Genomic DNA, 25,834 nt, shown 5'->3' with positions numbered 1-25,834 from the left:
TCTGCTCTCTCTGAAGAGGTGTACCTGCATTCACGTACAGTTTCTTTCTTAGATTTGTGGAGCAAAGCACTGAACCCATCATTCAGCCACTCTGTTCTCCGTCATGCTCTGTAAATTATGGATGAAGTTACAGAGGCGCGTGAGCATTTATAACTACAATATTCTGGAAGCGGCGGAGCACTGCAGCCAGGCTGGCCAAACAAATCCATCAGATGACATTCAGAGATGTTTAAAGGAAAAACATGGACCCCTTCCTAAAAATTTCATGGTCAAATTTTATTTTGGATTAAGGACAAACGAAAACTGAAAAAATAAAGACACCTTTCCCCAGAGGTTTCTCTGCCTTGGTTTTTTTTCTGTTCAAGGTACCAAACCCACTCCTCACTCCTCACAAATAATCAGTGAAACCCCCATCCAAAACATGCCTCTGTATCATACAGGTTCAGAGGGGGAAAAGCTCTATTTTAGTATGGCAACAAGTTCTATCGCTTAATAAATTACCGAGCTTTTGTTCTGTATGGCCAGCATCAGTGGAGGTTATGCTGGAAAAGAACCATCAGCGGCTCAGCACCGTGCGTTTTCCCAACACCTTCAGGTACCCTCACGCCTCACACCGATCCATCCACCTGCATCCTGCCTGGAAGAAGGAGCGTCAGCCTTGTCCATGGCCGGGAGACGAGCTGCGTTAGTAAAGCACTCTGAAAACCTATGGAAAAAAATTGTTCATACATAAATCAGGAGGGATCTGAAGGAACATGGTCTGGACCTGGCTGGATCGGCAGCTGGGAAGCCGTATTTTACTTGTGCTCACCCTTAGGTAACAGAACAACTCCTTGGGGCTCTGTGTGCACGCGTACAACTTTGCTGACATAACGAACAACTTCAATTTTCATTGGGAATCAAATTGCCATTAAGGATTTTGATGCTGTCACTGCTGTAGCACCTGGCAAATAGTTTATAGAGCTTCGTTCTGGGAAAGTGAACGAGGTACAACGCCTGAATTGGTGGCAAGCTGGCATTTTCCACTCCTTTTTAAAAGAGGGGAGGAAAAAAAATGATCTATTATGACTAGAAGTCATAATGATATTTTCCCTGAAGGCAATGATAAATTCTGAGATTAAATGGAAGCCACTGCCCCCACCCTTTTTCTTCCATGATTTTAGGAAATCACAAGGAAACCAAGGTTTTTTTTGTATGGTTTTATCAGCAACAGGAGTTTTTAGGACAGGATTGAAGCTTTGATTTCACAATGGAGATCATATTTTAAATCACCTAGGGCTTTTTTTCTTGACATGATGCTTTTAAAGTCACCTTTTATGACCATCTGTTTTGTTTCATATCTGCAGTAATGATGCCACTTCAATTAAAAGGGACTACCCAGAGATTCCTTCAGCAGGGCAGCTATTCCAAACACCGCACCAATTCCATCTGCCGGTGATACCATGATTAAGGCAAATGAATTGATTCCTTTGACGGAGCTTGCTGGGTTTTGCTACCACCGCCTGTACAAATGCTTCTGTTTCTACAGCTTGGGGCTGTCTTCAGCAATGCAAATTGCTGATTAAAATGGTCACCTCTCCCACAACAGATGCATTTTTCACCTGAATACAGCTCAAAAATGTAGTAATTTGTGCCTCATGATGTTTGTGTTAGTCCATGCATGGGAAGACTTGAAAAAATATGGAAAGCAGAGTCCCATCACACCAAGGTTGATTTGGATTGAATGGCAGGTTTGGGGTTAGCTGCTTTGTGTTGCTAGAGAAAGACTGCAGGAAAAGATATCAAATTCTGTAACAGCTGATGATGATGATGGTGAAATCCTGAACAGAGTTATTTCTCTCCTGCCCTGGGACAGGGGGCCTGGTTACTTGGACGGATTTGTGCTGTGCCCTGTTTGCACACCATGCACAGTCCCACCGATGCTCTGCAAGGCACAGTCCCTCGCTCCCAATCATTTTTGCCCAGCAGAGCCTCCTTCATCGCCCGTTGCTGCCAGCTTGCCCTGCGCAGAGCTCCTGTTCAGCGTCTGGAAGCACTGCCCTGTAACCCCGGCGCTGGGAGGACTGAGCATCTGATTCTCACTCAGAAGCACAAGGGCACCCGCTGTTCTCATTGCAGTGAAACGAGAATGACATGGTCCTTTCTCTTTACTCACCGTTTTCCATCTTTACAGAGGCTCCGTTCTGTTACTTGATGGGGAGAGATGCATTTTCCTTGGCACAGCCACAGCAGAAAATGAGCCCAAACCACCACCTGTGACTCTCATGATTCGGAAATATTTGTCATCTCAAGCTGCACAGATCTTGAGTGGATCTTACTCAGATGCTTCCCACCTCCTGCCTGGACTTCCCTTCGCTCCACACCCTCTTACCCATGTCACAGGTGCCTTATATCTTGCAGTGCACAGGGAGAGCAGTCACATTCACCTTCCCTAATTAATGGGATGATAAACAGTCATTGCTTTTTTTGTCCTTACCTTGAAATACAGTTTTTGGCTTAGGCTCTCTGCATCTCGTCTCTGTGCCAAGGACTATCTGTCTGTTGTTAGTAGGCACATCACTTAAAAATCTTTTTCCCCGGTGAATCACATACTTGACAGAAACTGTTCTCCAAAGGCTGTTCTCACAAAATGAATGGGTTATCCTGATTCCTGCAAACCACAGTTTATTTTCTCCCAGCTGGTCTTAGCACTTAAACAGCACCAGGTGACAATTTTACTATTCCTCAAGAGTTTAGAAGAGCTATGAACTAATGGCAGCACAGTGGTGCTAGGCACTGGTGACATCTCTCCTGTCCTTCATGCAATGACTTGTTAGTGTGTTCTTTTTTTCCCCACCTGTAGTTCTAGACGAGCTAGAACTTTTTGTGTCTGCCATGGACCAACATGGGGTTCAAGATTTTTTCAGAGTGACTGTTGATGTAAATAACCTAGATAACCTTGCCTAACTGCACTATTACTGGGAAACAAATTCTCCACAATCGTTTTGTGTAATACAGAGCATCAAAATGCTTAATTCCCATCCTTGACAAATGTGAATTACACTCGGCATGGTAGCTAGAAGTGAGTTAAAGGCACTATTGGAAAAAATCAGGCACCTTCGAACCTGTTATCCTCTCTGGTGCGATGTAAACAACAGTACCAGCCACAAAAATGCCACCCTGGTGATAGAAAAGTTTTCAGCTTTTACTCCTCCCAGTTCCTCCATCTCTGATTGAAGATGACACCTTCCCTTCCCAGCTTTTCTGGAACATCTTTCACTCTCTAAAATCCTTTCATTAATCTGAAGGTATGACTAGCGTCAGATAATGAAACGCATTATTAAACATTATTAAATGCATTAGATGAATCCACTGCATTTATTAAACTACGGTAGAAGACAATATAGATGTTTTTTAGCAGCTCCAGAATATTTCAGAAGATTCTCTAGGTGGAGGTTTAGGTTCTTGGGACACAGAATGCTGTAGGTGCCTGTAGATGTGCTTGGTTAAAGAAACCTCTGGTCCCCACGTAGAATGATGATGCTGTGCTGCTTTGCGCTCACCCACTGCCTGCTTGTCAAGTCCACCGCGAGTGTGGTGGGATCCAGGCAGGCAGCAGGAGATTAGCTGGGGTCTAGTGAGCCTTGAAAATATTCCAAAGTGCCACTAACCAGCGTTGCCAAAGCGGATGACACAACGTGACATCTCCTGCCAGGCAGCCAGCAGCTGGTTATGTCTGTGGTATGTTAATGCTGACTGGTATTTGGGGAGGGAAGGAGCCTCAGCTGCTCTTTTGTTGAAATGTGGGGCAGAAGGATGTTTGAGGGACTGATCACAAGCAAGATTCTGCAGCAAGACCACTTGTTCGGGTAAGAGCCCTGCCTGATGTCCTCATTACAGGAGGCTGGTGACTAGAAGAAGAAGACACACAGACTGGGAGCTAGAAAAAGAGATGGGGAGAAAGCTGCAGCGATGGAAACACCGAATCAGCCCCAGAGAGCGGCAGTGCTGAAGATCCTTGCCTATGTGGTTGGCAGTTGTGCAATATTTGGGTGTGTGTCCTTTCCTTATTATATATATATATAATATAAATTACAGGCTGATGCCGATTAGCCACGAGAACCATCTGAACAATGTTCAGATATTTGCAAGTGTAGAAGCTTAATGAAGAGAGAGAGAAGGTGCAGGACCTCCATTTGGTTCAGTGTTTGCTGCCTTCCCCAGTCGCTGTCAGGGCTCATTCGATAAGGACGAGAACCACCAGCAGCTACCAAAGCTGGAGAGCCTGGGCTTCCTTCTGCCGCTCCCTCCCACGCGCCAGCCCCCACTGCAGTTAGCTTTCTTAAAGAATATTGCTGTTTGCCTTAACTTTCTGCTTCCTGCTAAAATCCACAGGGCTGCCTTTCTGGATTCCCACTGGGACCTGCAATCCAAATCCTTCCTGCTCCACAGATGGAGGGGGAAACCCACAGGCAGAAAGAGGCGTAAAGACGCCTTGGCTCCCCGCAGCTGCTGGGGCTTTTTTGCACTAAGTCTGCAGAGTCAATGCCTTCACTGCTATATATTCAGCATATTAATTCAGATTGCATTCTCTGGGCCTAGTGGAGAGCTCTGACAAGGCAACCTATCTTTTTGTCCCTTTTATAAATCCTGTACCATTTTTCGAGCATCTTCTGGATATCTCTTTCACGGCCCAAAGCAACCGACACGTATCTTTTTAATATCTAGGGTGAACTCCTCTCAGGGATGAACATCCCCACTCATAACATTTTCTCATTCATCAGTTCCAGGTTTTGCTCTGTCTGGAAATGACACCCTAATATCTGCAGCTGTGTCCTGCTGGCTGGGCTGCTAAGCTCCTTGCTCATGTTGGTCACTTTATCACACATGACAACTCTGTGGATGGAGAGAAGCCTCAGTCAGTGCTGGACAAAGGTGGCACGAAGCTGTGAGCCCTGTGATTCACAGCCCTGGTTTGCACGTTGGGATAGCCAAGAAGATTTTCAGGTTTATCTTCTTCGGAGATTATTTGGGTCTGGAACAACTTTCAGTGAATTCTCCTTTAATCTAAAAGAAGAATGTACGTGGGCATCTCGGTGTCTGGGGTAGCAGTTGATTTTTCCTCTGTTTCAAAGCGAACTGGAATTTTACAGTATTCTTCCCCTTAGCTCTTTCCTTTGTGAATGTTTTACTGGGAAGGAGGATTTTTAATGGCACGTGTGAGTTCTAAATCCCTGTGTTTAAATGGTTCCCTGTTCAACACTTCTGATTCCCTGTTCAAAAGTGAGAGGGTAACGCTCCTGACAGAGGAAACACAGAAATCAAGGCAGAATTTAGGGCATCTGAACATAGATATCCCGAGTGTAGGATCGTGGTGGTACTTTGTACATCCTCCATACCTAAATGTTTTTAAAACCACTGAGCATCTGTCATGACCACCTGTTCTCCTCTTTCCTGAGCTCAGCTTTACAGACGGGCTTTGGAAAGAATGCATTTTGAATCACTTGGCCATTTGCTTCTGCTAGTATGACTTGCTAGCTCAGTGAAACCCAGGAGCCACTTGCATACAACAAAACTCCTCTTTATCCTGAGAGGGATTGTCTGTGCCAGCTCATCCACTTATTGCCAAAACCATCATCTGATTCATGAGCAATTACTGCAAAACAAAGCAATGAACCGATTCTTGACTACAAATCAGAAATGGGGACACTTCCCACAGATGTTACAACCCTTTGCAAGGGCTATCTGTGGATGTAAGCACTGTATTTCTTCATGCCTGCCCTCAGGATGGCATCTGCTCTAGAGAACCAGCCCCACCTGCCTTAAGGGCCGGTGAGATCTCAGACAGGTTAAATTCAGGCTACTTGCACAGGAAATATGAAATCTGTGGAGTTAGTTCGTGCAAGCGCTTGGATTCTGGACTGATCCTGAAATCAGCTGCCTGAGGTCCAGGCTGACTCAGCCTTCATGATTCATTGTTCATTGATGAATTGAAAGAACCGGTTAAAACCACAAATGTGGCAGAAAGAGGCAAAAGAAATAAGGTAGGAACTGGAGCCTAAGTGGAACATAAGTTATAAAGGCAGTACCTTCCTCTTGCAGTTGCATGTCATTCCATGTTGGTTATCCCAAAGTTTTCCCTGCAATTGAACTAAATGGAAAGAGAAGAGCAAGCTCTAATAGAGCACTTGTGTCACACAAGCACTCTTTTCTGGTGCAACGCTCACTTGGCCATCTGTGAAATTAAGACCATTAGAGTATTCTCACTGCAGCTCCCTGGCTCTTCTTAAGCTTACAGGAATGCTGAGGTGGGAAACATTTCTTCCCAGAGCCTGTTGATTGAATCCATGTGGAAAGCTCTACCTGACAGTTCGGCTCACATGCCTGAGCTGGAGCACAGATCCCCACTGAGTTGCTGCTTTGGAAATTTAACTCCTGGAAGAAGTGTTTCGTCTTTTCTTTGAGGCACCCTTCTTTCAAATATTCTGGATAGAATAAAACCTGTGTATCAATTCCTGATGTGACACAGGAGAAGATCAGAGCTAAAGACAACTTTCGCCATGGGCTACTCTTACTGTCATTTCACTAGAGGTCACACGTAAGACAGGGACATGGACTGTGCTCTTACTGGTGCCTGGTAAGAAATGATGGGTACGCTTGAACTGCCGGCAATTTGCACTTTGATGGCTCTCCAAATGAAGGCTGGGCCCATCCAAGTCTCCAAACAATAAAAAAACTAACCAAGTAAAGGTCGCTTTGAGAGGATTTTCCACTAAAACGTTTGAGTTGGATGAGCTACAGGACTAGGAAACCCAGCGATATTCTGTGATTGAGACAGGAGTGTGTTTCCTCAGACCAAGTAAGAGACTTGGTTTGGATCCTCTGCTTTGGGTAACAGAGAGCCCTGGGATCTACACTTGATGCTGTGGCGAAGAGATCTGAGTCTCCTAAAAATAAAGGCTGTAGCATCATATAGTGCTAGCCTCTTATCTGGAACTATTCCGTGGAAGCCAACAGGACAGGAACCAGTAGCTGGCTGCAAATCCAGAATGGGACCGTAGGAGATATTTACCTTTCCTCACCAAGAAAACTGCTTTTTCAGCTTCAGTTCTTGCCAGTCTTTGCCCTGCTCTCCGTCTTGACCGTACCCTTGAATATACAGCGATCCGCCACAAATGACTGCAAATCCAGAAGCTGGTCTTGGGAGGAACAAGTCCTGCTCCTCAGCTTCTCTCTTATTTCATGGTGGACTTGGTTCCTCAGTTACTATTTGTACAATCCTTGTCTCAGTTCTCACCCTTAATTTTTAACTTAAACACTTCTACCTCAGAGCATCCTTTTTATTTATCCTTTGTGAGTAACTACAATAACTCACTGTTTCATGCCTGCCACAATGTTTTGTGGCCATGGCTTTGCATCCATCGCTTTGTAAGGAAAAGAATGTGCTTTCAGCTAGTTACACTTCGGTTCAATTTCTGGTAGCATGACTGCTGTGGAATGGAGAGAGGCAGAGGTGAATCACACCGCAGCTGTTTTGCCCTGAAAACTGATCCTTGTGGTGGGACACACTCGCTGACACTGGGAGTTGTCACTAGAGCAGGTGGCTTGGGTCTCTGCGGGACCAGGCTGGTGGCATTCCAGAGGGACTGCTGTCTTTATGCAACCAACCACCTCCATGCAGCGTTAGAGGAAACCTCTCCAGCTTCAAGCCTTGCCCACAGGGAAGGTGCCATTCAAGCCTCTTTGAGAAGCATTGGGAGGGAGCTACATGTCTGGAAAAGGGGGAGCACTGATCCTGACCTCCTGCTGCTGCCCTGGTTCCTCAATCCCATTTCTTTGACCTTGAGAGATGGCCATTTCAAAGCTAAGCCCAGTCTCTTTGCCAAGTCACCTGTTAAATATTGGGGAAATGTTCAAAGCAAACATGTTTATCCTTTCAAAGCAAATGATAGGTTCACTTCAAACCGAGCCCCATTCTGCTGTGATTTATTCTTGTAGTCTATATCTCTCTTTCCTTTTTTAAAAACTTATTGAATACAGGTGATGTATTTTTGACATGATTGATTTTGACCCGAATGTGCCTGAGCTAAATGAATCAACATTGCCAGTTTCCCCTGCCTGTGACTAAAGAACAGCCAAGTTGATAAGGGCATTCTTCTTCCGATTGAAATGTTAGAGCAACAGCCCCTGGTTTCCAGCTGAGGAGTCATCTGCCCTGTGTCAGGCTGCACTCCGTGAAACGGTGGAAATTTTGTAGAGCCAAACCAGGGGTGTTGCATTTCCTTTGGATTCAGCTTTCACCTGTTCTGAGGCAGTTCAGTCCAGGCTAACGAAGAAAGTCAGGTGGATTGATGCTGGCTACTTGCACCTCTTCTGGCTGTCGCTCTGAGCTTCCAGGCGACAGGCTGCTCGTTAATATTTCCCCCTGAGCTGGGAGGCACTGGCCTTTTTGTGAGAAATTCTGCTGTCTTGCAACACTTTCCCCTCCATATTGCAGCCAACAGAGGCTCAATTTAACAACTCAGCTTACTGCTGCTGCTCTGAGCTCAGATCTTTTTTTTTGTTTTTTTTTTTTTTTCTTTTTTAGTTGTGTTTGTCCTTTGCCTTAAATGATTTTAATGAGTCAATTCCTTGTCATGGAGTTCATACAACATCCATCAAGAACCGTAAAGTACAAAGATGCCATATCAAGAAGAAACTCTTTGGAGAAACTGTGTCAGCAAAGTGCCAGACATGCCCCTGCATGGATGTTCCAGGCTAAATGCTGCTTTGTGATCAGAAACAAGTGCCCAAATACCTAAAACAAGTTCTTTCTCCATGGGGAACTATTTTTGGCACAAAAAAAAAAGAGGATTTTTTTCCTGGCAGAGAGCTGCACCTTGGAAAGGCAAGGCTCCCAGTTAAGAGTAGGTGTCTAGGGCACAACCGGTGCTGTTTGCTCTGTCTTGAAGCCGAAGGAGTCGAACGCTCTGGGATCTGCACTGGTGTTGAGCAGCATGAGCTACATACGGCCCAAATCTTTGCCAGCGGGAGGAAAAGGGGGTTGGAGTCTGCATCCCTCAGGGTAGTGCAGGAGCAAAGGATGCTGCCTCCCTCGGCTTTGGGCTGACCTGCTCTTCCCACCTCACTGCTGACAAAGAACCTCCCTAGGGCTGATGTTTCTCTCACGTCCTTGCTGATGCAGCCGTGGCAGGATTGCCCTGTGCCTGGTTATATCAGAGGCTGGCAGATTTTTCATTTCCCAGCCGCTACCTACTTTTCTTCCACTTCTTGCCTCTTCTTCAAGCATCCGTGTCACTCCCTCTCTCCCAGTAGCTCTTACTGGTGATGTGGAGGATGTAAAGGAGCAGATCTGCTCTTGGATTGTACCACTCCTTGTTTTAGTTCTGTGCAAATGTCATGTGTCAGCTCCCAACATCACTTTGTCCAGCCTATTCCACTCTGCCAAGTGAACGCTAAGCTGCTTGCCTCTCCATCCTGTGACCTGGGTACACGAAGGAAACCAACAGCACGTTTCTATAGAGAAGTTTATCAAGTAATTATACACTGAGGTTCCCAAACACCAGGTTTTTACAGGGAAACAGCTTCTGGAGCAAGCCACTGGAGGGAGCCGCTGGAAGGAGGCTGGGCTTGGGCAATCCCAGTTAAAACCCATCCTACACCAGTTGCCACTCAGTCACTCCTTTCTGCAGGCAGGCAGGTCCACGGGTTGAGGAGGGATGTAAATAAGCGAGGAGTGAGAATCTCGAAGCCCTCAGGTCTCTCACAGACAAAGCCCACGTCATGAAAACCGTCTCGTCGGGGACCCAAGGCTAGGAAGCAGCTCAGCCCAGTTCAGTCACAGCGTTTGCTCCTGACGCAGACAGACACGGTGGCTTTGGTAGAGCCAAGAGGAAGGAGGAGGTGATAAGTATTCAGGTAAAGAAGAAGTGTCAAGCAAGCAAAGACTGAGTTTTAGTGACAAGAAGAAACTCTTTGGAGAAACTGTGTCAGCAAAGCGCCAGACATGCCCCTGCATGGACCGTCCATTTTAGAATAATTTTGTTCCAGGCTAAATGCTGCTTTGTGATCAAAAACAAGTGCCCAAATGCCTAAAACAAGTTATTTTTCCAGAGGAACTATTTTTGGGTTTCTTTTCACTGGTTGTTCTGGAAAATTCTATTTCACTGCCCGTTTCCCTTCCATCCTGTGCAAATGGGGAGGGAGGTCTGCAGTGCAGGTGTCCTCGTTATCCAGCGCTGCTGAGGTTTGAATATTCTTTAGAAATTCTGAAATATTTTGACCAAGTGTGTGCAAACAGTATGGTGTGGGTGTTGGTGTGAAGCTAAGGCTGGAAGAAATGTCCACATTTAGTGAACAACAATAAAGACAGGATGCTTTGTGAGGAAGAGCCTTCCTACCAGCTCTTGCAGTCATCGTCCCTCTGCGTGGTGGCACTCCGGGTGGTGGAGTGGGGACCAGATCTTCGCCAAAGGTGGCCCTTTGCCAGCACCAGCTCTGCACACTCATCTTCTCCATCCCTGCAGTTGTTCAGCAGGAGCAGCATCACAACAGCAGCCATCTGGAGTCACAGCAGGGGTGCTGCAGCGGCTCAGCCACAACAAGATAATACCGAAGCTGCTCTCTGCACCTGCTGATGCTCAGCCCCCAGCAAAGTGCCTGGCATTACCCTCAGAAAATCCTCTGCTCCCAGATCTGGCCTGTGCTTAGACAAGACACTCTTGTATGGAGGGAGAAGTACTGTGGGTGCAGATGCTGAAGGAAGAACACAGGAATAGGGTGAGAAAGTAGAGATTGCCCCATTTCTCCCAGCGAGCTGTGGCTTAAAGACATCCAGATATGGCATCTTTGTACTTTACAGTTCTTGATGGATGTTGTATGAACTCGATGACAAGGAATTGATTCATTAAAATTATTTAAGACAAAGGACAAACACAACTAAAGAATATGTCATAGTGTAAGGACCAGGGAAACACTTGGCACCTAGACATGTCCGTGGAGGCTTTGGCTTATGAGGGATATTCATCGGAAAATCAAGGAAATTGCACAATTGTCAGCACCTCCATCCTGCTTTGGGTTACCTGTTTTGACTCAAAGATGTCACTGAGTGGACAGCACTAGGGAAAAGAAATAGGTTTGGGGACTTTATTTTGGATTTCTCTATGCCTTTCCTGTTCAAAGAAGTAGGAGAGGAATTTGTGACAAGATACGTCTTCTGAATGACATTTTCAACAAAAACAGTAAGAGGGAGTGTGAGGAAAAAAGACAGAAGCTGAAGTTGTGGCAATTTTTTGTGACATTTACAAGCTGTCAATACATATCTACTTTACATGTGCTGCTGAAGGACTTGAGAGGCCGTAAGCTGTTCCTAGTTTGGGATTTTTGTTTTGCTGCACTTCTAAATCTTGGCTGTTAAAGCATCAGAGCCCTGGCTTTGCATACAGAACCTGAGAAGGGCTTGAAGGGACACCTGGAGATCACCTACTGCAAACCCTGCTCTTTCAGGGCCAGATGAAGCAGGTAGCCCAGGACTGTATCTAGCTGGGCTTTGAATACCAGGGATGGAGACTCCACAGCCTCTCTGAGCAACCTCTTCCAGGGTTCAATTGCCAGCCTCACCCAGGTTTTTTAATGTTCAGACAGAATTCCCTGTGTTCCGCTTTGTGCCCTTTGCCTCCTGTCCTGTCACAGGCTAAGGAAAGCCTGGCTTCCTTCCCATTTCCTTCCCAGAAGGTATTTATCCGTGTTCATTAGCATCCCCTCAGTCTCCTCTTCCCTGGGCTGCAGTCTCAGCCTCTCCTCACACATGCTCCAGTCCCTTCACCATCTTTGTGGTCCCTCGCTCCAGTAAGTCCATATAATTTTTTGTACTGGGGACCCAGAACTGGGCACAGCGTGACTCCAGATGTGGCCTCACCAGTGCATCATAACCAATACTCTTCAGGTGAGTTTATAAGGGGTTAATGATTCATAATAGTCATAAAGGAAGGCTATTCAGATCTTCATGGTGTCAACAGATAAATTAAAGCAGGACATGCAGGTAGGTAATTTTGCAGAAGGAAGGGGTCTTCTCTCCCTCAAGCCCGTGCAGCTCTGGAGAGGGGGAGGGCAGTCAGGACATCCCACAGCTGAGCAGCACCTCCACGGCCCCTTCACCTCCTCCACGTCCCCCACTGCCACGTTCTCCCAAGAGGTGCTTTCACCTTTGCCTGGGATCCTGGGGGTGCGTTTGTATCAACATTAGCAGTGCTCCACATTACCCACTTGCACCTTGTTCTGGGGAGAGTCGAGCACTGCAGCCGTGCCTTCTGTTCTCGTCTCTCCATCAGGCCATCGCGTATTTCTGGAGAATTTCCTACTTTCTATTTCAGACACTGCTACTGAAGCCTAGTCAGATGAATTTATGTAGAGTGAGACAGAGATGTTAAAGTGTAAATGCAGGTCAAAAGCATAAACGCTTCTTTACCATCCTGTCACTTCTGTGCTGCTCGCTGGTGCCTTGAAGCTGACCCAGCCCTGGGTTTTATTTTGCAAAACCAAACCCCAGAAGGCATGGCTTTGCAAATGGTTTAAACAGCAGCACTCGTTCCTGCCTTTTCTGACAGTATCCGCGACTGGCAGATGGAAATTTCTCTCTCTCCCTTTCCATAGAACTGCTCTCCTCGAGCTGGAGATGAGCCCCTGCAGGGTTTCAATATTGCTTTAACACCCGCCATAAATAAACCCTGCTTTCAAGGAGAACAAAGGCAGCCATGTGGGGTGGAGGAGCAGCCCAGGCGAGGCTAAACGATGGGCTGGACCAGGGGGCAGACACAGCTACATCTGGTGAGTGGCTGGGCAGCTCTGGGTGGTCCCGTGGGGCTGGCAGAGGGACACCTGGCTCACAGGGGGGCTGCCCAGCATTGATTTCACACCAGGGACGCACAGATGCACATTTGCTTAAACTAATTAACAGGGTAGAAGCGACCTCCTCATCTGCCTTTGCTGATGGCTGGCGCAAGCTCATTTTTGTATCGGTTTATTAGCTCTGATAGCTGATCTTATCTAATTGAATTATCTCCTAATGATGACTGCACTTTGTATATGCATTAGGAAAAAGACCAACTAGACACTCCATGGCACTTAGCAGAAAATAAAAGAAAAGAGGAAAAAGAAAATACTTATTCTATTAACTTTGGCAATGTGTTATTAGGGAATCTGAGGGCCAAGGTTGAGCATAAATGACATGGAGAAAGGATTAATGGGAATTCAGGCCAGGATGCAAGAGCCAACTTGGACTGAGAGCTGAGTTATCTTCTCAAATAGGTGAAGAAAAGAATGATTCAGAAATGGTGGCAATAATGACAATGGACCTAAATAAAACCCCCAAGATCTACAACAGGGAAGTGTCTGGACAGACGTGCGGCTGTGCCATGCTCGGTGAGGCAGCGGAACCGCATCCCAGCGGAGCAGCGCCCTGGCAGATGATGCTCCCAGCTGGCTGCAGGTTGGAAATGGGTAGATGTCGATCCTGGTTTGAAAAGAAGCGCAAGGACTGAGGCAGGAACAAAGCTCAAAAGCCTGTGCCGTGTTATTCCATGTGCGTGCGTGAGGGCATTTCCCCAAAGCACTGCAGTCTCTCCAGCGTTCTGCAAAACATCGGTCCGGAGGGCTTGGTGCGCTCTCCCAGTTTGATGCATCCCAGCAGCAGAGAGGCACTCCATCAGGCCGTCTTCAAGTTCTTGCTTTAGTCTTTATTTTGTCATGCTGTTTCAGAACATCAAGATTTAGCACGGCGCTGGACAGAATGACGTTTTTCAAGAGCTCACTTCATGCGCTTCTTCTCTTGTTTTCTTCTTTTAAGAAACTAAAATTCAATGGCAGTTCCTGGATAGAGGGTGGTGATGGTCAAAAAATACCTGCAACAGGCAGCAAAATCACCACAGCCCATAAATACGCTGAAACCACTTGGAGTTGCTACAAAAAACTGAACCTTTCTGACAAAGGGCTGCAACGCCAGGGTAGTGGCAAGGAGATGGGACTGAGCTGTTCCTGTGTGGACGCTCACACTGCAGATGTGCCCATCTACACCTGTCTGGACTCTATTCTCAGTTGGGAGAAGCAGTTGTCTCTAAGATGCATCATCTAATCTGAAAGCATCTAAATTAGGCTGAAAACATTCCTCAGTGTCTATTTCTTTCTGTTGGCTGCAGAGGGAACCTTGCTAAGCAGCTTAGGTGCAGATCCGTTAGGGTGGGATGAGTCTTGCTGAAGAGCTTGGATTTGTGCAGAAGGTCTCTATGTGCTTTCTGATGAAAAACAAGATATCTTTTGCCTCGATCATGCTGTAAAATCAACTGAGCTGATCGCCTCGCATTCTTAACGGTTTTACAATTAGGCGTTCAAAGAGCTGGTAGGTCTGTTACTTTGACTGCACAATGTACCAAGCAAAGAAGAGACGCATTCCTGAGAAGACAGTCTGGTAAGGAGAAATGCTGGCATCTAAACCCTGGAGAACGATAAAAGCTGTCAAATGTCATGCCTGGAGGATTTTAAGAGGGGTGAGAAAGAGAAGCTGCTGCAGTGTTGCCCCATGAATGTTTGCTATTCTCACATAGGTGGAACTTGAATGTATTGCTAGACATCTGATGGGTAGCATTTGGTACAAGGCACAAGCAGGCAAGGGAACTATTCAACAGACTTTTTTCTTCCACATATGTCATGCACACTAGATCTCACCAGCATCTTCCTCTGTTGCTCATATTAATCAGCTTGTCCAGAGCTTGCCTTGGAGCTCTGCTTGTGATCCCCTGGGAAATGAAGCCAGAAAGAAAAAAGGTTCTTCCAACATCAGCGAACTTCCCCTATACCATCATCTAAAGTGCCTGGTGTTTACAAGCGAATGAAACAGAAAAGCAGTGCTGAAGGGGAAATTAAAATGGGAATCAGCTGGGAATGGAGCATAATGCTATGTTTAGCTTTGCTAGGCATGGAAAAATATTTACTTCAAGCCTCAGGGATGGAACAGGGGGCACGTAATTAACCAGCATCAGCAGCGAAGGCCACTGTTGCCGTGGCTTTCTGACCCCAGGGACCAGCGGCAGCAGCTGAGGTGGCAGGAGCTGGAAACACCGCCTGGGGCTGGTCTGGGACCAGCACCACCAGCCTAAAGCAGAGCAAACGTCACTGCTCAGGATTTCTTGAGGACTTTCTCTGTAGCCACAAGGCTAGGAGCATACCGGTGTGAAACCGGAGTCATCAGTCTGGTGGTGAATGTTCATCTAATTCAGATCTTTAGATAAATTACTTTTTGATTCCTAAGGTCCTTAGGTGTGCGGGTATGTTGGGGCTTGAAGGTTGGACTGCTGAGAAGTGACAAAACATAATGTGACAGCTCATGACAGGAGGGGGAGGAGGGAGTGGAGAGAGGTGATAGGAAAGCCATGTGAGAACAGAGACTGCAGCAGTATCAGGTTGGTAAAACTATGCCAGTTCCCGTACTGAAGGGAAATCACTGTCAGGAGCAGGGAAAAGAAAAACCAACCCACCAAAAACCTATAAATAAATTCTCCGTCTGACTTTTGAGTAAACCCTGGGGATTTCACTGAATCCCTACCTGGAGCAGCTAATGCCAGGGAGTCACTAACTGTGACCGCTAGCTCAGACACCAGTTTGCTTTCGGAAGGGAACGCGGCCATCCTAATGAAACGCACGGAGCACAGGGAGCGCGGCTTGCAGGAGGGTGACTGCTGTGGGACACCCATTAAACTGGGGGGCCCTGCTGCTTTGGAGATGGGGTCTATGCCCTCAGGCATTCCTGTCGCATGCTTTAACCCTCTACATGGCAGTTCCTCAGACAGAAAAGCAGAGATAGCAGTGCCTCTTTCCACGCAGCCTTGCTTGATTTTCCTAATTGCATGCTGTGTTCATTTAGGAGCAGAGACCGACTCTGCTGATGGAAGCGCCCAGCACCCAGCACAGTTTGCATTTTCTGCAGTAACAGAACAGACTTTTTGGTCTGTGCATATCTAAGGAAATGTCAACTTTCCTGATTTCTTTTAAATTTTCCCAAACGATGCTTCGATGCTAACATATTATGCAGCTGCTGAGTCATGCCAGAAAACAAACCAAAAAAAAAAAAAAAAAAAAAGAAAAGGGAGAGGGGAGGAGAGGAGAGCAGGGATGAGAAAACAAAGACGTTTCCTGGGGATATTATAGCAGCTTTTCTATGGGCCATTTAGACCATCCTATAAAATTATTTAGAGAATTAATTCCTTAGTCTCCAAGTCGTCAGTATCTTTAAGAAACCCATTAGCAGGAATTGTATTATTTCTAGTTACCATCTTTATTTCCACTCTGGGACCCTTCCTGATTTCCCTTCCTCTCCTATTCATCCTGTAGCATTTTTTCTGTAACGTGGCAGGTAGGTGAATGAAGAATTTTTCTTTATTCAGTACAGCTCTCTGCATCAAGCATTTCGCATGGAGCATGCAGCGGCTTCCCAAGCCCTTCCCATACCCCAGGACAGGTAGTGTCTGGAGCATCCAGAGCAGTGATGCTCTTATTTGTACGGGGTTATATTTCCATTTGCTGCCCAAGTCCCGGCACAGCCTGGCCCCAGTATTGCTATAGAAACAAGGCAGCAGCAAGAGATGTGCTGGAATCTCTGTGTCTGACTGAAAATAGCTCCTACCTACCCGGCGCGCCGCAGCCTTTAACAGCCTGACCTTTCCACCGGAGCCTCCTGTGCTTTGTAGCAGAGACACAATTAGCTCTTATTTGGCCCCATTAAAACTCGCTTCTGCAGCCAACTGTTGTGCTGCCAGCTGGATTCCCGAGATGGCTGCTTGGAGGGGTGGTAAACGAGGAGAGTGTACTGGACCATATCCCAAGAGATGCTGTCCTCCCTCCCGATTGCTGGGGACCTCTCACCTCAACCCAGACAGGGCAAAGATATGCCTCAGCCAGGGGGTATCAGAGGACAGAAAAAGGCAACAATCCCAAGTACGAGCTGCTCCCTGCACCCCTCCCCAGTGACAGAATGCAGGCAATCCCACCTCCTCTTAAAGCACCTGGATATGCCTGCGTGTCTGCATGCATCAGACGAGTCACACCGCAGACCTTGCAGCAGCGAGCTGACCCTTCTCAGGGCTTAATGTTGACTGAATGCACCTGGGCTCACACTGCTGCCCATCACCATGGCATCAGGCATCACCCCGATGGAGCAGCAGCATCCCTGCTGGATGCTCTGCAGCCAAAAGGAAAGAAGTCTATCGTTGAGACCTCTGGGGGAACAGCCCTTCCAAGGAAACCTGTGACTCCTGGGCCTTGCAGGACCCAGGGCTCCCAGGCTTTGCCTTGTGGCTCTCTGGGAATGGCAGCACCCCACCGCTGGTAAAAAAAAATACCCCGGTATTTCTGAGGCATATGTCAGACAACTGCAGGATGTGAGAGAGCCCGGTGCTAATTTCTATTCCTAGGACACCCTGAGTCACAGAACCTGTGAGACAAAGCCACATCATGTGTCCCACCAGGGGCTTTCTACGGGGCTAAATCAGGATGACAAGCTCAGACTCTAAGAAAAGAGACACAGACCCTCATCGTTGCCTCTTGCCCATTCACCAGCTGCTGCCTTCGGTGATGGGCAGAACTGGCACCAGGAGAGCCAGCCCTTCCTCTCCCACACCCTCACTGTGGAGCAACACACCTCTAAAATACACACTGCAACCCTGCATCCTCCTCTCCATCACCTCAGAGACCCCTCTCCACGCTGCCGTGGCTCCTCTCAAACACTTCCAGCTTCCTGCAAAGACTCCTTGGATCTGTGCCTTTGCAGCAGCTGCCCTCCTGGCTCCTCCATCCCCATCGCATCCCTGGTGTCCACGGGCACAGCTCTGGAACCGGCTTCCCGTGCAGCGGGGTGGATGCCTCAGCAGCAGCACGGGCAGCCTAGGGTTAAATATCTCCTTGAAGCCGAGAGCTAGAGAAGATTTGGAGGAATTATTTATAAACAGCTACTGGATTTAAGCCCGATACCCCATAAAGTTGGGTTTTCTTTTCCTCCAGCTTTCAGAATCAGATGGATTTCTTCATCCATCAGCTAAAAAAATCAAAAATAAAGAGAGAGGAACATTCATGCCTGCTTCAAGTGCAATTTCTTTAGGACCCAGTAATGTCAGCTCTCACCGGACTGCCTTCCCTTCCATGCCTTGGAAAGGAGTGGCAGGCAGGCACCAACACACAGAAGGACAGACAGTGTTTACAGAAACCTTGCTGCTCGAAGGCGGCAGGCTGAGCACTTCGTTAAAAGATGACCTCTGTTTTAAACATAACGTTGCCCCTCTTAAATTATTCAATTTCTCTCAATGTTAAGTCCATCTCTCTCTGGGCTGTAGGGATGCTTCTCCCCCTGCCCCACTGAAAGAACTGGAAAATCGGTGCAAATATTTTTCTGAAAAAGAGTTAATTTAAAAGCATCTCAGCAGCTGAGGCAGTTGCCATTGCAATAGTCTGCAAGTGGACCATACTCGGGGAGCCAGAGCAAATGGCCTCAGCAATCACAGCATTAATCAGTAACTGACAGTAATAACAGGCCAGCGTTTATGACAGGGTTTATTCTGTGGGAACAGGGCTTTGACTTGTTATCTCCCAAAAATCCTCGCTGCCAAATCCTGCCCTGTGTATTGTGAATGCTACCTTCCTTCTAAGCCAAATACTCACTGGACATGTTAGAGCAAGTTGATGGGAGCTAATGAGGCTGGGCTGATTTATTGAAACCAGCTTGCTTGTTTTTTCCCCTCTCTCCAGGGCTGCTATAAACAAGGGGTAAATGCACTGACATCACTGGCGTGAGCCTGATGTAAAGCCAGGGAAAGGAGTGGCAATCACACGCTGTTTAATCAGATGCTCTGGCTGCCGATCTGCTTGGCATCCCCTACTTGTTTTGCGTGTCTCAAAATAGGAATTGCCAGCACTTTGCTAAATGCAGTGCAAAATCCTTCTCTTCCAGCGCTGGGGCTGTATAATCTCCTTGAGCTTTCTCTGCTATGCTGCTTCCGAAGCATCCCCCGAAACGCTCCTGGGAGATGCGTCGGCAGCTCTCCCTGTCTCCGGCAGCATCTGCACGCTGGAGGGACCGTTCCTCTGCTCGCTCCGGATTCCCCAGAGCCCTGTGCCTCCTCACGCCCCTGCTGCTTTGCCCAGGGTCTGTAAGAACTTCCAGCTGGACCAGGGGCTGCATCCACCACTTTGCAGCCCCTCTCAGACCTCCAGCCAGAACTTTAAGGATGTAAAAACGGGGTTTGCAGCTACAGCTGTTTGAGGTGCCTCCGAGCTGGCTGGCTGGCGGCTTCTGTAATTTACACTGCATGGGCAGCGCTGGTCCTCTGGGAATCTTATGGCTTTAAGTCCCCTGATAGAGCCATCCTGACACATGCCCTGCGTAGGTGTTTCACCACTTAATCTGCAAATGGCTGATCTCTTGTTCATATTTCAGCCAAAGCCTGATAAAGTTGGACCTAGACAGACAGGGTCATCTCGGTGACTCAGTCCAGCAGGAACAGAAATGCATATAAATCCTCCATTGCTCGGTACTGCAGCCGTCTTGGCCCTGTGCGCGTTCGGTACGTTGCACAACAGGAATCCATCTCTGTTTGCGGCTTTCAAGGTCTTTGGTAATATAAATTAATCATGTCATAAAATAGAAAAAAAGGACAGAGAAAGAGAAAGACTTTTCCTATAATGAAGGCTCCAGTGGAATACTTCATCCTGAAACCCGCTCGCTGCCAGTTTGTGGCAGCCATCGCAGAATTTCAATGGGAAAACGAACGATTTCTATTGGATCAGTGTGTCTGTCATTAAAAAGTGGCACTAAAAAGCTGGATTTCCAAATTAGTTGGTTAAAGAGCCTTACAAAGCACTTAGATTGGAAGCAATTCACAGGAGGTAACAGCTTGTTTTATATGTCTCTGAAGTGCCATGTACATTCCCAGTGGCATATAAATAATAAATAATAATAAATATGCATATGCAGAGATACAGAGAGCCTTAATCACAAACCACGTACGCATGCTTGCAATACAATGCAGGGGATTCACCCTTCAAAACCTGCCCCAAAGCTGCAGCTTTAAATATGCAATGAGGGGTTTTATGGCCGTTACACCTCTTCAGCCTTTGGAAGAGCCGGGGCTCCCTCCTCCTCTCCATCTGAGCCACGACCTGTGTCTGGTGGCTTCTCGTGTGCCCCCCCCCCCCCCCCCCCCCCCCCCCGCAGCACAGCCAGCGCCGCATCCCTGGTGCCCACACCCACGCGGACAGTGGCACAGAGTCCTCTGTAACGAAAATAACACCAGTATCTGCACCACCTGCACCACAAACCCATCGCACAGGGTTTCCTCGAACGTTCAGCCCCAAAGCTTTTAAATCCCAAAGGCCCAGGCTATGCCACTTGGGGTGAAAAGAGAAAGTGCAGCTGCCTGTGGGGCAGTGTCTATGCCCTACGCACCATCCACGAGGGATGAAGCAGCCCCACAGCCTTAAGGAAGGGATGGCTGTCTACTTTCTATCTCTTCTTCATATTTTTTTTTTTCTCTCAGGGCTCCCATTGCCTCTTGTTCCAATACTACCGCCCCCAAGACCAAACTGCACTGTCAGTAAAAATTTTTTTACTAAATGATATACATCACGCGCAACCGAATTTTTATGCTTTCTGAATAACGGAGATTAGGACTTAAAACCCAAGTTTTCCATGCGTCATGCATTCTTTCTTTGTAGGAACTAGGCTTTTATTTAAATGGGGGTTTATTTGCCGATTACAAACAGCGCATTCATGCATTGGAAGAAGTTATGCCTTGTTTCTCAGCAGGCATAAATCAACACGGGCTCCCTGATTCCAGAGCTGCACTGATTTACCCCTGCTGAAGATATGACCCTTTTCCCCACACAGCTCTGCCCTTCTCTAAGCAGTCTCCAAATTCTAACCCTACCCAAAGAGAAAGAAGTTGCTCTATCTCACAGTTAACTCTACAGAAGGGGAGTAATTTTTGAGTTGCAAAGGTACGTGCATTTCCCTGGTTGGATGGTTAGCTCATAAAGGTTCTCCCATCTGAAACTGGAACCTCAGTAAGAAAAAGATGAAGCACACTGAGCTCCAGCTGGGGCATGGGAAGGAGGAGGCAGGCATCCTGTGGTCCAGGTAAGCTCTGAGACAGTGGAGCAAGAACCCAGCCAGGCTCCCTGAGACCACAGTACATCCCACATAAACCACTGCAGGCTTCTTTCCTCCGCTCTTCCCAACGCCACCTTGCTGGCACCAGCTCTACCACCACACTACCCTGTTCACAGGGATGATGGAGCACACCCATTCAAGAAGCTGAAAAACCCTCACATATTCAAGGGTCTTGGAGGGACCTCCTAAGAGAGAGCAAGATTCACCATGACATCCAGGACTCGTAACCCCCCTCAGCTTTAGTAGCTACAGGAAAACACAACCGAGAGACAAAATCGTCAAGAGACTGCACAGCTCTTCTCGCGAGCAAGTATTTCCAGAAACTATGGGAGGAAAAAGCAACATCAAGAGGCAGCACTAAACAGGCTTTATTTATTTATTTCACAGCAGCCACTGAGTCATAGGCTAATTAATAAAAGCCCTTAGATGCGACAGCTTTGTGTTTAGCAAACTCATCTGCATTTCTTTTGCCACTCTGCATCAAAGCCAAGCAACCCCTGGGGCTGTTCCACAGCCAGCTTCTTACATCTGCATCCAAAACCTGATCCTTTGAAGGAGGCTTTCTAAGAGGGTTCCCTTAACTTATGGGAGACCTGGCTCTGTGCTGCTGCTCCCCTCCTGGTATGCTACCATTAACTTTTGTTGTGGAGAAATTTCTGGAGCTGGATGACCTGCATACTTACTTTAAATGTGTGGGGGTTTGGTTGTGTTTGGGTTTTGTTTTTCTTTTTTTTTTTTTTTTTTTTTTCCTCTCTCTCTCTCTCTCAAGGGAGCACCTATCACTCATGGTGTGGCTGTTCCTGCTTCATTGGCATTATCACTATTCGTCCTTCTGTTTGTTTAATGTTTCATTTTCACTCCTTTCTTGGTTTTAAAATGCCCTTTGGTGAGTTCAGCTAGTGTTCAACTCCATTTATTCCTACAATTGCAAAACCTATGCTTGAAGCCAGGCAGGAATACTTCCACCTCATGGTCCAGTAACAACCTCTATCCAAATCATGGTGCCTTGAGAGTATTCTTTTAAAGGAAAGATACACAGCATCTGAATTGACCAGGTGTTGTAAAGTTTGATGGATTTAAATCTTAGCTTCTGCAGATTTAATCTTCTGTTAAACTCCCATTTTTATTCAGCCCTGCAATGTCACACACTTGAGGGTGATTTCTCATTTCCTACCGAGTATGCGGCAGAATTTCCTCCTTTCACACTGCCCTGAACGATGCTGTCATTAAACATCAATGTCTTGGGCATGTGTCTGGGAACAACTTGTATTCCAGGCCTCACCAGTGATGCTGCTTTATATTTTGATCTGCAGAGATGGTCCGCTCTGAATTCAGCCATGCCAGGAAATGGAGCTGCCAATTGCAATTTTTGGCTGGGGCAGTCAGGCAACTTTCAGACATATGTTAAATTACATTTGAAAATTAGCATTATTGGTCCCAATATAAACAGGAGGAGAGAGTACAGGCTTTCCATTTTCTGCTTCATGGGGTCTGAGGTAGTAGAAAAATATTCCAACACATGATTGTTTACCAGAGTAGCAATCCCAACACTTAACATACGCCAGATTTTTTAAAGCATTTGTAATAACAATGGTCCAGATCTAGATCTTGGAGAAGCCAAGGAGAGTCAGTCAGTTGGATTCTACTGAGCTATATCCTTAGCAGGCATAAAGTGGCCCAGCTCCAAAAAAATTAGCAGAGCTGCAAGCATTGACACCAACTGAGGATCTGGCCATATGTGGATTTGGATGAATATTTTGATTTTATGTTTTCCAGGCATCGGGCAAAACATTGGCTAATTGGCAACATTTGTATTGAAAAGGCAGTTAAAATAGTAACTGTATTTATATATCCGAGTATAGAAAAATAGATGCAGAGTGGGAGGAGAAAGCCTAATGGATGTAATCTTTAGGAATCAAGAAGCAAAAATTCAGTTTTAGGGCAGCAACAGATTCTGTTTGCAACCTCCCATAGTTAAATCCCAGCCCATTTCTTTGCAGACCTGAGGTTCCTCTAGGGACTTGGGTTTTTCATTTAGAACAAGGAATACAGTGACCCTTAAAGAAAGGCCAAATGGCTCTTAAGCTCCATTTTTTTTTATTGACATGAAGGTCCATGACTTTTAGTAAATTGGTATTTTAAGACAATTATCAAACCCTTTTGCTGCTAATTTTTGTACAAAGAACTCAAAAAAGCGTATGTCACTCAGTGTCAGGAAGAGTGAAAAGTCTCCAAGGTACTCGCATATTCTTTCCGGTTTAAAAAAGAAACAATAGTAGGAGAAAAGCAAAAGCATCTTTTCCCTGGCTCAGAGAGGAACTGGAGCATTTTGGAAACACACCATTCTAGGCAGCTGCGTTGGTGATTTCAGTTTTGCCCATTTCCCGTTTTTGTTCCTTGGTTGTTCATTGGTGAGCGCAGGAATTCGCTGTGCTGCTTGCCCCAGACTGCGGCTATCCACGTGCTCCCATGGATACGAACTTCCAAGGAGAAGACCACAACAGGTTGCCCAATTCCTCCCATTTCAAGAGGCACTGCAGACGCAGGCAAAACCCCAGCTGAGCTGGCATGTCGGGTTTGCCTGGCAAGGTTTGGTAGCAGGGGGGCTATGGGGGGGAGCTGCTGTGAGAAGGTGCCAGAAGCTCCCCCCATGCCCGATGGAGCCCACGCCAGCCGGCTCCCAGAAGGACCCACCACCAGCCAAGGCTGAGCCCATCGGCGATGGTGGGAGTGCCACTGGGATGATTGATTTAAGAAGGGGGCAAAAAACCTTTGCAGCAAGTTACAGCAGAAGAGAAGAGAGACACTGCACCAAAGCAGCCCCCCAGGTCAGGGCAGGAGGAGGTGGGGGGGCTCCTGGCACGGAGCAGAGATGCCCCAGCAGCCCGTGATGAAGACCCTGGCGAGGCAGGCTGTGCCCCCAGCCCATGGAGCCCACGGGGGAGCAGATCCCCCCTCCTGCAGCCCAGGCAGAACCCCACACTGGGGAAGGGGGATGCCCAAAGGGGCTGTGACCCCTGGGCAGCCCCTGGCAGGACTTGTGCCCCCAGGGGGACCCCTGGGACCAGCTGTGCCTGGGGCGCTGCACCTCCTGGGAGGGACCCCCCAGGGCAGTGCGTGAAGAGCTGCAGCCCGTGGGAAGGGCTCGCGATGGAGAGGTTCATGGAGAGCTGTCTCTTGTGGGAGGGACCCCGCTCGGGGACAGGGGCAGAGTGTGAGGATGAAGGAGCAGCAGAGGCAGAGTGTGATGGATTGATCGTGCCCCATCCCAGTCCTCCGTGCTGCGCCAGGGTAGAAAGGAGAGAAATGGGGTGTGAAGTTGAGCCCAGCAAGAAGGGAGGGATTAGGGGGAAGGCATTTTTAAGTTTTGATTTATAGTTCTCATTATTATCATTCAAATCAGAGTAGGATAAATTAAACTAATTTCCCCAAGTCGAGTCTGTTTTGCCTGTGACAGTAATTAAGGAGTGACCTCCCTGTCCTGATCTCGACCCATGAGATCTTCATTATATTTCCTCCCCCGTGCCCGGCTGAGGAGGAGAGTGATGGAGCAGCCTTGGTGGGCACCTAGGGTCCAGCCAGGGTCATCCCACCACAGATGGGCAAATATTTACTTCAGTTTTGTTTGTATGGAGCCTGATACGAATCCCCACACAAACCCAGCTATTTATCAAGTAAAAAAAACCCCAAAACTATCCCATGATGAGTCTCTACTGCAAAACCAATATTTGATTTTAATATTATGTGTACAGGCACTTGTAAAATAAACAGCCCTGTTTGCATTGGTATCTAGGTGCTTGGAGACAGAAAATCAGATACACCATTTTGTTCATTTTTCCCTTTCCAGACCAAGATCATACAAAAAACTTTGGGAAAGAGAGAAAGAACTGAACCACCAAGTGCAAATCTTTATTTTAAGACTGAGAAAGATGCGGAGCTGCGCATTTATGAAGAGGCCTCTAGCTTACACAAGCCACAGAGGCAAGAGTTGCCACTACTTCTACCAGAAGACCACCAATTTAACCTGCATTCCCCCCAGCTGTCACCCCCATGTGACAAGTGCTTGTTTCAATAAGATTTCCTCTGTCAGGGCTGCAGTGCCTTCACCCAAAGAAATAAACCCAGACTAGAACAGTTCTGTTGCAGGGGATGTACAACCATCATCTAGTCCAGCTACTTAACCCAAAGCTCCAAGCACGTTATTAAGGGCACTGCCCAAGTGCCTCGTGAGCGCGGACCGGCCCAGGGCATCGCTCGCCTCCCCAGGATCCTGCTGCAGTGTCTGACCACCCTCCATGAAGAAATGCTCCCTACATCCAGCCTGCACCTCCCTGGTGCAGCTCTGGGCCGTTCCCGCGTGTCCTGGCACGGGACCCTGGGGACAGGAGCTCAGCGCCCGCCTCTCCACGTCCCCCCCCAGGAGGGTGCAGAGGGTGACCAGGTCACCCCTCAGCCTCCTCTTCTCCAAACCGGACAAGCCCAAAGCGCAGCCGCTCCCCAGGACGTGCCTTCCAGCCCTGCCCCAGCCCTGGTGCCCTCCTCTGGAAGCGCTCGTGGACCTGCACGTCCCTGTGAAGCGGTGGGGCCCAGCCCTGCACCCGGTGCTCCGGGTGAGGCTGCACAGCGCGGGAGGCGGCAGGATCAGCCCCT

General features: G+C 47.5%; 1 long non-coding RNA gene across 1 annotated transcript in view; it reads right to left on the bottom strand.

Moving 5' to 3' along the window:
- Positions 1 to 297: 297 nt before the first annotated feature.
- Positions 298 to 25,834, bottom strand: part of LOC114015463 (uncharacterized) — a 52,846-nt gene continuing 27,309 nt past the window's right edge. Inside the window, exon 3 of the long non-coding RNA XR_008729784.1 lies at positions 298 to 706. This is a non-coding gene — a long non-coding RNA (uncharacterized LOC114015463). The remainder of the gene's footprint in view (positions 707 to 25,834) is intronic.

Source organism: Falco cherrug, chromosome 17 (assembly GCF_023634085.1).
Source record: "Falco cherrug isolate bFalChe1 chromosome 17, bFalChe1.pri, whole genome shotgun sequence".
NCBI classification, from domain to species: domain Eukaryota; kingdom Metazoa; phylum Chordata; class Aves; order Falconiformes; family Falconidae; genus Falco; species Falco cherrug.
Note: the sequence above shows the minus strand (reverse complement) of the source record. Positions and strands in the feature narration are given on the sequence as shown.